At 38.1% G+C, this 12,807-nt stretch overlaps 1 protein-coding gene and 1 pseudogene across 10 annotated transcripts in view; both read left to right on the top strand.

Moving 5' to 3' along the window:
• WWP1 (WW domain containing E3 ubiquitin protein ligase 1) overlaps positions 1-12,807 on the top strand; it is a 176,164-nt gene that overhangs the window by 145,040 nt on the left and 18,317 nt on the right. The gene's annotated exons all lie outside the window — the stretch shown is intronic.
• On the top strand, positions 6-6,948 carry LOC103092417 (small integral membrane protein 1-like; annotated as a pseudogene).

Raw genomic sequence — 12,807 nt, 5'->3', positions numbered from 1 at the left:
TGAGTTTTTAATTTAATGACAAATTTATTTCATTCAAGAATATTATCAAAACTCACTATTCAAGAAGGAAAGTTTGTATTAAAAAATGAATTTCAAAGAATGAATGGATCAAAATAAATTATAGAAACATACTAAAATTTATCAGATATGGCCAAAGCTGTACTTGGGGGAAATTAAATGCTTATATCAGTAAAATAGAAAAATAGAAACAATACCAGTGAATTAGACACACAATCAAAAAAATAATAGATTTTTAAATCCCTAATTAAACACCAAATTGGAAATCCTGAAAATAAGAGATAAATAAAATTGAAAATAAGACCATTAAACTAATGAATAAGGCAAAGATCTGGTTTTGCAAAAATAAATAAATAAATAAATATAAAATAAGCCATTGGGTAATTTGATTTTTCAAAAAAAGAAAGAAGAAACCAAAATACCAGTAATAAAAATGAAATAGGTAAAAAACAATGAAGAAATTAAAGCCATTATTGGAAATTATTTTGCCCAACTATTTGCAAATAAATTTGTCAATCTTTAAGTGAAATAGATGAGTATTTATAAGAATATAAACTCCCAGATTAACAAAAGAGGAAAAAGAATACTTTAAATAGCTCCATCATGAAAAGAAATTGAACAAACCATTAAGGAATTACTTTAAAATAAGGCCTAAGGGCCAGATGGATTCACAATAGAATTCCACCAAACATTCAAAAAACAATTTTAACTCAAATACTACATTAACTATTTGGAAAAGTTGAGGAAGACAGAATCCTTTAAAATTCCTTTTATGACACAAGTATGATATTGATTCCTAAACCAGGAAGAGCTAAAACAGAGAAAGAAATCAATAGAGCAATTTCTCTAATGAATATTGATGCAAAAGTTTTAAATAAAATACTAGCAAGATTGTAGTATCATATCACAGGAATCAAACACCATGACTAGGTGGGTTTTATACCAAGAATGTAGAAATGGTTTTAATATTAAGAAAATTACAGCATAATTGACCATATCTATAACAAAACAACAGAAACCATATAGATGCAGAAAAAGTTCCTTGACAAAATACAATACCCATTCCTTTTTAAAACATTAGGAAACATTTGACTAAAAGGAATATTATGATTAAAATTTTCTGGTGGCTACATCTTAATTTATAATTATGTATAAAATAAAATTATGTATATAATAAATAAAATAACAATTAAATAAATTTATTAAATAATAAAAAGCAGACCAGTGAAAGAAAAAGCACCACATGTGTGGTCAGCCATTTCCTTAGCAGTCTCCTTTCTGAACTAGTTGTGCCAGCTCTGAGCCAGACCTCAGGCATACCAGCACTCCTTTAGCCAACTCTGAGCCAAATCACCTGCACTGACACTCTCCTAACCAGCTCCCCTTGAGCCAGCTGTGCACCTTGACCACAGTGCAGTAGCACTTTCTTAACCACTTTCTCTGTCTGAGATTCCAAATCAAGAAGGCCCCACTCTATTTTATGCTTTTTTGGGACATCCCTTTCCTGAGCTCCTCTGATTTGGAGGATTCCAAGCTCAGTTTGGACAAGAAATGGGTCTTCCAGTGTAAAGATTAAAATTTAGGGGAGACTGAGGCAGGTAGAAATTAGTTTCTCTCTGCAAGGAGTATTATATTTTTTAGAGATTTATTAGAGATTAAGGATTAAAGAAAATACAGGATAAGAAACAACAGGTGCCTAGGCCAGAGGCCTAGACAAGACCTCACCTACATTATGGAAAGAGCCATGTCTGCCCAAAACGGAAGTTCCCCCCCCCCCCCCAAAAAAAAGAGCTCAAAAGCCTTTGCAATCAGCTTAAGTACCTTCTCGATCTCGCCCACCTCAGAATTCCATGAGATTACAAAGCATTCTGGGGAAGTGGAGCAAGGGCTTGTGGGGATTGAAGTCCAGAGTTTGAGTCTATTTTTTATATTTCTCCGTTTGATTGTTATTGGGGAGACAAATTTCCCCAAAAAGGATCATGAAAACATAATCAACTTAAACATTACAATAATTTGAGGATAAGAAAAAAAAAGAACAAAACCAATAATTACTGGATGCACTGACAGAAAGCCAGTTAGGGGGCAGTCCCCTTTGGCATAAAAGTATACATACAAATAATGTTCAATCAACTACAGCCAAAGTTCGTTTTTGTGCAGCTTGTGGTCTGGAGGCTTCTTCATGGTGGCTTCTCCAACAGTTCAATTCTGTATTCAGAGAGGTAGCATCTTCTTTACCTAAAATTCTTCTCAAAAGGAATTTAAACTTTGCAATTTAAATAATGATGTTTTTTACATTCTCCCAGTTAAGAGGGTGATTGACAAATACAGAATCACTTAGGGAAGCATGGCTGAGGTATGAGATATATGAATCAATTGGCAAGAGAAATTAACAAAAACATCAGAAAAATCCAAAAAAGAAAAATTTCTGGATGAAAATATAGACTATCAAAGTCTTATGTGTAAAATTCCAAGTAAAAAGAAAAATAAACCTACAACAGGTCCTTCTATCAGGGCCCAAATCACAATGATCTAAGCAATGATGCATTTACCCAGTCAGTAGCCAGGACTACAGAAAGTTGCCACACTATGAGAGGCAGAAAAGGGGACCAGATTATAGGAGCCAAGGTTTTGGGGATACTCGTCTGTGAGTATTTTCAGAGTGAGTGTGGACACAAGGAAAGCCTATGTCTTAACACATGTTAAACATAGTAACCTCGAGTCTTCACACTAGGTTCAAGACCTTTGTATTGGCCTAGAAGTGCATCAATCCATCCTGGATTGGCTTTTCTTTGGCTTTGTGCAATGGCTCTTGTGTATATATCTTGTCCTGGAATCAGACAGAATCATTAAGCAAAGTCCCATAATTTATTTAAATAATTAGTGGCATCATTTTCATAGTCTATCGCTTTTTGGGGAGTTATGCATTGGCAAATGTATCTTAAACTTATATTACTGAAAAGTCAAAAAGTTAAAAAAAAATCTTAATGCTGGTGATATGTGCTTCAAATATAAAAAGGAGAGAAAAAATAATAAAAAACAAATAGTATATCGCACATGCAAGAAAAATATAATAAAAGTCTTTAAAAATTCAAAAGTATAGCTTATAATCATTGACACTCTGTGTCAGCTAAGAAAATATAAAATGCAAGGCTTTCTCACCAAAAATTAGATCCATTTCCTCTTAATATCTGGCCATGATCACTGTGAGTAGAAGGCAAATGAATTGAACAAGGTTAACAATTTTTTCATCTTTAAAAATACATTAGTACAGATATGTAGATAGCAAAATCCCCAAAATTCTCAATAGTCCAATTAATTACAATAGCAAACAAACATACCTTCACATTTCACATAAGTTGCTGTATGACATTTTTAAAAGCCTATGAATTGATGGATATTTGTCACAGTTTTTACAAACGTAGCAATCTTTCAACCTTGGTAATAAACATATTTTTAAACAAAGTAAAACTCATCTTGGGTTAAGAACATAATCAAGAAATCTATATATCATTCTGGTGCAAGTAAAGTAGTGAGCTGAAGGGTATAAATAAAGGGATGCTCCTTTTTGTTGGAGGCTTATAGGGATACAAATGCCCTGAGATTAACTGCCCAACTTCCATTCACATGTGGGAAGGTTGGGGTTTATAAAATGTATTTCACTTCAGCTACTATTGGCCTTACCTCATGGTAGGGGCAGGCAAAAATAACCAGAGATTGTTAAAAAAAAATTACAAAAATCATATTTAAAAAACCCTTAAAATCATTTGAGATATTTAGCACATTAAATTTTCCAAAGGTTTTATACAATTGTAACCAGTTCTGAAGTCCATCTATCCTTGGCAAAATAGAAAAAAGCTGTTTGTTATTTGTTCAGCACAGTTATAGGGGAAAAACAACAGAATTTTAAAACTCAGTACATTAAAAATAAATTCAGTCAACCTTCAGAGTAACAGAATAATATTCAATCCAGTAATATATGAATTTAACATCACAAAGTTAAATCTTAAACCAAGCAAATATCAAAATGCAATACAGAGATTATTTTTTATAAACCATTGGAGTCTGAAATGCCTTAGAACCTCCAGTCTTTAAGTTCCTTGGGTTTTTATCCATTTAAATGTCTATTGTCAGAAGGCAGAGTGGTAAGGGCTAGGCAATGGGGTTTAAGGGATCTGCTCGGGGCCACACAGCTGGGAAGTATCTGAGGCCAGATTTTAACCCAGGACAGCATGTTTTTAGGCCTAGCTATCAGTTCGCTGAGCCACCCATTTGCCTCCCCAAAGTTGAATCTTTGGGCTGAATCTTTCTTCTGGCATGCAGGTGAAATCAATGAAATTACCAGAACAGTCAAAAGGTATCCTTTTAAATAGCCCATTGCTTAAAAGTCTGTTTGAAAAATCTGTTTCTTCTCCTCTCCCTTTTCTCTCTCCCCTGCCCTGATACCTCCTCCTGCCCCAGTCCACGTGGAGTCAATACTGCCCCCCCCCCCTTTTGTTACCAGCTGATAGAAATGAGTCCTGAGCGATCTGCTCCAAGGAAAGGGTTTGTTGGGCAGGCAGATCACAAGGTGATTGCAATCTTGGTTGAATCAGGTGGGCCAGGTAAGGGAGAGAAAGACCAAGGGGTGGGCAGGGCCGGGAGCCGGAGTGCAGACAAACAGGGCCGGGAGCTTGGACACCAGGTGAGAGGCCAAGAGCAGAAGCAGGAGCCGGAGAGGGCCGCAGGCAGGAGCTGATCAAGATAGTTTTCTAAAAAGGCATCTTGGAGAAACTGGCTTAAAAAAAAAAATTCTAGGCACTAGCTATTAAAGATTAAATCAGAAGATTGAGAGGTTTTTTCCCATTAGGTCACCAACTGTAAAGATTAAAATTTAGGGGAGACTGAGGCAGGTAGAAATTAGTTTCTCTCTGCAAGGAGTATTATATTTTTTAGAGATTTATTAGAGATTAAGGATTAAAGAAAATACAGGATAAGAAACAACAGGTGCCTAGGCCAGAGGCCTAGACAAGACCTCACCTACATTATGGAAAGAGCCATGTCTGCCCCAAAATGGAAGTCTTTTAAAAAAAAAAGAAAAAAGAGCTCAAAAGCCTTTGCAATCAGCTTAAGTACTTCTCAATCTGGCCCACCTCAGAATTCTGTGAGATTACAAAGCATTCTGGGGAAGTGGAGCAAGGGCTTGTGGGGATTGAAGTCCAGAGTTTGAGTCTATTTTTTACACCAGACACCAGGAGTCAGCTGTGCAGTCCTTAGAATAGCCATATAGCACAACTGCAATGTCTCTCATTGCAGTAGGGAGGACTCCACCCTTTACCTCAAGAGGTATGGTTCATGGGTTCAGAAGTAAAAGCTTTTGCATTAAAATAAAAAGGATACCAAAAAGGGGTCCCAATTAATACTAAATATCAATAGGAGCTAAAGAATACTTATCTAAAATCATCAGCAAGTGTTATTTGTAATGGAGATAAAGTTGAACTCTTCCTTGTAGGATCAGGGATGAATCAAGGATGCCCATTATCACTACTACTGTTTAGTATTATGCTAGAAAAACTAGCTATAGCAATAAGAGCAGGGGAAAAAAAACATCTGAAAGAAATGGAATAGGTGCATTTGCTCAGAAGTGCCAAGTCAGCGCTGGCCGCTGCTGTTCCAGTTTCTGCAGCCAGGAGCCAGAGGGACAGCCCCGGTCTCCTCCTCCCCCTCCTCCTTTTTCTCAGCCTCCTTTAATCCTAGTCTGCCACCCCACGCAGAGCAGTCCAGCGAGCAGAGTGGAGCTGGTGGCCTCCCAAGAAACCCCCAAGCCACTTCTGCCGGAGGCCAGAGATGCCCCAGAGGAATCTTCCTCTGACCCATCTCTTGGCAGCTGGGGGGCGTGGGGGAGAGGGAGAGAGGGAGAGTCTCAGGTGAGAGAGACTGACAGAGAGACAGACAGACAGCGCGTAGCCCTTCCGCACCCAACACTGTCTCCTAAGACTGCGGAGACTCTTGGTGTCTTCATCTAGCCAGAGAACCACAGCCCTTGATCTGGGCTCCACTCTAAGGCTGGCCCTTTCTCACTCACTCCCACCTTGAAAAGATGGAACCCCAGGAGAGTGCCGTCCAGTACAGCCGATGGAACAACAGCCAGGATGAGGTTCAGCATGAATGTGTTGACTCCAGAGAGCTCGGGCTGTGAGCGGGTCTACAATAAACTATGCACCGGGAAGCTGGGAATCGCTATGAAGGTGGAAGGGGGAATCGTTCTGTTCTGGGTCATCTTCATCATCAGCTACATCACTGGGTACTACATCCACAAGTGCAAGTAGCACTTGTCTGAGTCTGCTGGACACCTTTTCCAAGGAGCCCTCCACCCACCCAGAGACCTCTTACTATCTGACCAAGACCATCAGGCCAAGGCTGGCCCTTGGGGGCACATACATCTATAGAGATAGACACACACACATACATATATACATACAAAGGGACAAATATAGACACATAGACTCTTTTCAGAGAAAGGGAGGATACGCTGAAACAAATACAGAGGCAGACACTGGATGAGAGAGAGAGAGAGAGAGAGAGAGCAACACAGATACACCAAGCCAAAACATTGGCCTGAGAGAGATTAGAAAGATGAGACAGATACTCTGATACAGATACACAGAGATGCTAAGAGACAGACATACAATTAGGTACACTCAGAAACAAAGACATTTTTAGATGGTACAGAGAATTGGCAGGACAACACAGAGGCATACAGGCTAATTTACCGAAAGACTAACACTAACAACAGAAACAAATCTCTTCTCTCCTGCCTCAGGATAGAATTCCTGACCAAGCCATAACCCAGCCCTCCCCTACCACATTCCAGCCCCAGCACACTTGGTTATTGAAGCCGAGGATGGCAACTCTCATTCCCTCCCTCCTTGGTCACTCCTATTTCTTCTCACCAACCAGATAACCTCTCCTTTGGACCTGTGGATGCCCTCAGACAGCCAGAAGTCCAAGAAAGATGATAGAAGCCAGGAGACAGTTTTATCCTTCAGAAACCTTCCCAAGGATGACTTATGTTCATGGCTACAGTCAGACCCTGAGTCCCTATGCAGTGTCTACCCACCCCTACCCCATCCTTGGTGAAAGCAGGACCTAGAAGGGAGATGGTGAATACCACAGTGGGAACTCATTACCAAACTGGAACTCAGAATGGAAATTAAGGCCACTTCTAGGGTTCAATTTCTGCCCATCCCTGCTCTAATCACAGAGTGGGGAAGTTAAATCTGCCTCTTGCTTTGAGTATTCCTCCTCCTCCCCTCCCTCATTCCTCCACTAGTCCTACTACTTGAGAAATTTGACACATTTTGAGCCCAATTTCTATAGAAATTTGTTGAGGAAGAGGAAGATAATGCCCACTCATCTCCAGCAAGATTTTTTAAAAGGAAGGCAGCATTGTGTGTAGCAAAGAGGGACTTTCACATCTATAAAATGGGATAGACTAGATGACTTTGAAGGTCCTTTCCATCTATGAGAGTAATTCAACATGGTATTCTAACAAAGTCAAAAATTTCCCATGGTTCCCAAAAGTCAACAGGGAAGTTCCTAGCCTTACCTTAGCTCCTTGTTCCAGCTCCACAGTCCTTCCCGAGACTAAGAGGTACCCGCAACTGTGTCACTGATCTCTGTGTGTATGTGTGTGTAGGGGGAAGGTCTCAGCCTTTCAGCCCTGGGACCATTGTAAGTTATCCCCCTCTGGTTATTCCTCTGCCCTTACCTGGATTTGCCCTCAATTGCTGCACATAAGTCCCAGGGAATTCTATTCACCTGGCCTGCCCTGAAGGTAGAAAACCCCAGTAAATCTGAACTGGAGGGCTCTGGTATTTCTGATGGACCCTGGTCACCAGTTCCACAAAGACTTGGAGCCAGGAGAAAACAGTTTCTATCCTGAGGAGCCTTCCCTCCTGATCCCTGACCTAACCTCAGAGGCAGGGGCTGAGCCATGGAAGACGGGGGTGTCCTGGGTGTTGAGCCCCACCTTCCACATTCCCCAACTCCCTTCCACATGCCTGCTATTCTTTTCAGTGAAGCAGAATAATAAAATGAGAAAGAAGAAATAAACACTAGATGGGAAAGATTTTAATAAACAGACACTAACTTGCTGTGTGACCTTGGACAAAAAAAAAAAGAAATGGAATAGTGACGGGGAAACAAAACTATCACTCTTTGCAGATGGTATGATGATATATGATGGTATACATGGAGAATCTCAGAGAATCAACTAAAAAATTAATAGAAACAATTAACATTAGCAAAGTTGCAGGATACAAAATAAATGGACATAAATCATATAAAACTATACATACTTTTGACTTAGTAAGTCAAAGAGAACAGATATAAGGGAAAAGAACTTAATTATACAATATATATTTCAGCTGCTTTTTCTGTAGTAACAAAGAATTAGAAACTGAGAGAGTGTCAACCAGTTGGGCAATAGTTGAACAAACTGTGGAATATGGTTGTAATGGAATATTATTGCTTCATAAGAAATGATGAACAGGATGAGTTTAGAAAAACATAAAAAGTCTTATATAAACTAATGCAAAGTGGAGTGAATACAATCAGGAGAACATTGTACACAGTTACAGAAGATAACCCCAAAGAAGCCATGATAAAAAATGCTCTCCACATCCAAAGAATGAACTGTTGGAGTCTGATTTCAGATCAAAGTATGCCATCTGTCACATTATTTCCTTCATGAGTTTTTTATTGTATGTGTTTCTTGGCACATTATTAGGAATATAGAAATATGTACTGTATGAATCACTGGTATAATCTGTATTAGCCTGTATACCACCTCAGGTTAGGGGATGGGGCAGGAGGAAGATAATTTGAGCTGATTTGGAGTTAAAAGGCTACAATTTCAATCTCACTCATATACTTACTAGCTTTGTGTTCATGAGTGTACGGGGCAGAAATGTGAGGGGTTTTTATAAAAGGTTGGACTGGGTTATTTAGAAGTAGTGTTGCCAAGAATTTAGTCAAATTTCAAAGAGATTTATTTTAACAATTTATTTATAAAATATAGAAAGAGTGAAAGTAAATCAGAGAGGATAGAGTATACATATACACTAAGTATTTTCCTTCGGACCCTGACTCAACCTAGGCAGGGCTAATTAGCCCATAGCAGGTGGGACCTCAGCCTTGAGCTGAAGACCTGGGGATACAGGGAGCCTCTCTCAAGAGGATAGGTCTCTCCTGAGGCTAGTGCCTTCAGAAAATCCAGGAAAGGAATCACCTCTTTTCTTTTACCACTTGATACTCCAAAGGGAAAGTCTGAAATCTCAAGCCCAAGCTCTTCCAAAATCAAGTTGAAGAACCAAGAGACTTTTCTCAGGAAGTTCTTGGCATTTTTAAAGATCATTCCTTTTCATCACTTCCTGTGACTTTCTTCCTCTTTATGTCTACCAATTACAGCTAAAGCTTTTGCTTAGGACTGCCCAGAAGGCAGTCAGTTGATTCTGATTGGTCACCCACTCAAGTGTGAGTCGGGTATATACCCTTTTGGTAATTAAATCTAAAAATGGGCAGAGGGGAGTTAATTTAATCTTCACATAAGCAAGTCATTTAAACTTTCTGAACCTCAGTTTCTACAACCTTGATTTTTTTTTTTAACCCTTACCTACTGTCTTAGAATCAATACGGTGTATTGGCTCCAAGGCAGAAGACTGGTAAGGGCTAGGCAATGGGGGTTAAGTGACTTGCCCAGGGTCATACAGCTGGGAAGTGACTGAGGCCAGATTTGAACCTAGTACCTCCCATCTCTAAGCCTGGCTCTCAATCCAGTGAGCTACCCAGCTTCTTTGGCTTCTTTTCTTTACAAAGCCTGTCAAGTAGAAATTGTTAGTTCCTCTCCTTCTTATATCATAGAATTGTGTGAAGATCAAAGGAGATAATATCTGGTAAGGTACTTTTAAACCTTAAAGTACCATATAGATGCCAGGTATCATAATTATCGTGTATTTATATGTTCTTAAACATGTGAATCAGGAAAAAAGTGTGCTTTTTTAGCAGTATAGTAATATGCAATATTAAAGATGTTTGAGCAATCAGACCCTAAAAGTATTCATAAGGAATCAGCCAGTATGGAGAAAAACCTTTGCAGTTGTACCTTAAAGATTTCTCTTTGGCCATATATAGGTACAGATTTTCATGTTTGACATTAGTGATGACATGGATGATTCATATAATTCATATTCACATAATTTGTAGATTGCATAAAGCTGGGAGGGATAACTTTCTTGTTGGATGACAAGTTCCAAAAATATGTTAGTAAGGTAGACAGTTCACATTTAAGAAAGTGAAATTTAATACAACTACATATTAAAAATCCTACACTGGTTCATAAGCTCAACTTCATTTGCAAAAGATAAGACAAACTTGACTATACAATAGTTCATATATAACATATGTATTGATAGATAGCATTCTATATATCAACTAGTAATGTAATATAGTCAACAAGAAATCTAACACTATTGGTATAGTATGCTTAAGAAAGGAGGTAATAGACCTGATAATATAGTTTGCTTCAGTCAGACCAGTTCTAGAGAATTTGGATAACTTTTTAGTAGGGGCAGGGACAAACTGGAGCATGTTTAAAGCTGAGAAAGATGGCGAGATAATGGGAGATTCTGGTGTATTGCTACTGCTCCTAGAAGATATTTTAATAGCATTTTTAAGGTTTTCAAAGTATTTTAAATGCTTTATCTCATTTTATCATAGGAGTATTGATTGAAGAAATGAGAAATATCTAGCCTAAAAAAGAGAAAATTTAGGAGTGAAGGGAAATAATTGTCTTGTTATTTGAGGGACAGCCCCACATAAGGAAGGATTATCCTTTAATGTTAGAGTACTATGTTCTTCTCGATGTTCTTGCTGTGATTTCCAGAGAGCAGAATTGGGAGCAATGAAAGGGAGTCAGAGAGAGGCTTGAAAGACAGAAAAACTTCCTAAGTGCTGTTCAGAAGTGAAAGGAACTATCTTTAAAGGGATTGGCTTCCTCAGTCATTATAGATGTTAGGATAGAATAGTCTAAGAAAACATTTCTAAAGTTTGTTATAGAGTTTGCTGTTCCCATACAAATTGAATTAAATCTCTCCTGAGAGAGTTTCTTCTAACTACAAGAATATGTGATTTGAAAAACAACTCTGAGATACCACCTCACACCTAGCAGATTGGCAGACATGACAGCAAAGGAAAGTAATGAATGCTGGAGGAGATGTAGCAAAATTGGGACATTGGTGCATTGCTGGTGGTGTTGTAAATTGAACCAGCCATTCTGGAAGGCAATTGGGAACTATGCCCAAAGGGCAGTAAAAGACTGTCTGCCCTTATATCCAGTCATAGCATTGCTGGGTTTGTACCCCAAAGAGATAATAAGGAAAAAGACATGTACAAAAAATATTCATAGCTGTGCTGTTTGTGGTGGGGGAAACATTTGGAAAATGAGGGGATGCCCTTCAGTTGGGGAATGGCTGAACAATTGTATATGCTGGTTATGGTATACTATTGTGCTCAAAGGAATAATAAACTGGAGGAATTCCATGTGAACTGGAATGATCTCCAGGAAGTGATGCAGAGTGAGAGGAGCAGAACCAGGAAAACATTGTATATACATTGTATACAGAGACTGATAAATTCTGGCACAATCGAAGGTAACGAACTTCTCTACTGGCAGCAATGCAGTGATCCAGAAGTATTCAGAGGGACTTATGAGAAAGAACAGTATCCACATCAGAGGAAGAACTGGAAAAAGAAACACAGAAGAAAAACAGCTGTTTGATCACAGGAGTCTATGGGGATATGATTGGGGATATAGACTGTAAAAGACCACCCTAGTGCAAATATTAATAATATGGAAATAGGTCTTGATCAGTGACTTATTCAATCCAGTGGAATTGCACATCGGCTATGGGAGGGAGTTGGGAGGAGGGGAAGGAAAGAACATGAGTTTTGTAACCATGGAATAATATTCTAAATCATCTTAATTAAACAAAATTGTCCAAAAAATGAATATTTGATTTGATTACCTCTTTATATATATATATATATATTTATATTTATATATATATAACCTCTTACTCTGAATGCTTTCTAGTTGCCTGTTCTTGTTTGAATTTTGAAAGCACCCAGCATTTCTTCTGGACTCAAAAGCTCTCATGTCCACTTGTATGAACCTTTAAAAATATTTCTTTGTAATCTTTACTCCACTTAAAATGATCAGAAAGAATTTCATTTTAACAGAATTCTTTCAAAATGTGTTGACCCTGTCATCCCAGGTACCAGAGAAAACAATGAAATTGGGAATATATTAAAGACATAAAAGTATGACCTATTTAATAAAAATATGGACTGACTCAGTGTATAGTATAATATGTGGTATAAAATAACAATATACTATATAATTCTGAAGGCCTAGTTTCTTTCATCCTCTCCCTTCTCCCTTTCATACATGACCATTGGTGCTACTAGATCATATTGTTAGAAGTATGGGCTCTCCATCAGAAGTTCAGCACTTGGTGTGGAGCCACAATGAGCAGTGACACAAACTTTACCACAGTACATTAATCCATTTGGCAATAATGACTCTCCATTAAGAAACAAAAAGAGGCCTTGTATACTTTATTTTCACAAATTTTTTAAATTTTAACTCGAAAAAAAATATTAATTTCAGTTATTCAGAAACTTGCTAACCTATTGTAATGCACATATTTTCTTTCTCTTGATACTTTTAAATACATTGATTAGGACAGCATC

This window comes from Monodelphis domestica, chromosome 3, assembly GCF_027887165.1.
Source record: "Monodelphis domestica isolate mMonDom1 chromosome 3, mMonDom1.pri, whole genome shotgun sequence".
NCBI lineage: Eukaryota > Metazoa > Chordata > Mammalia > Didelphimorphia > Didelphidae > Monodelphis > Monodelphis domestica.
Note: the sequence above shows the minus strand (reverse complement) of the source record. Positions and strands in the feature narration are given on the sequence as shown.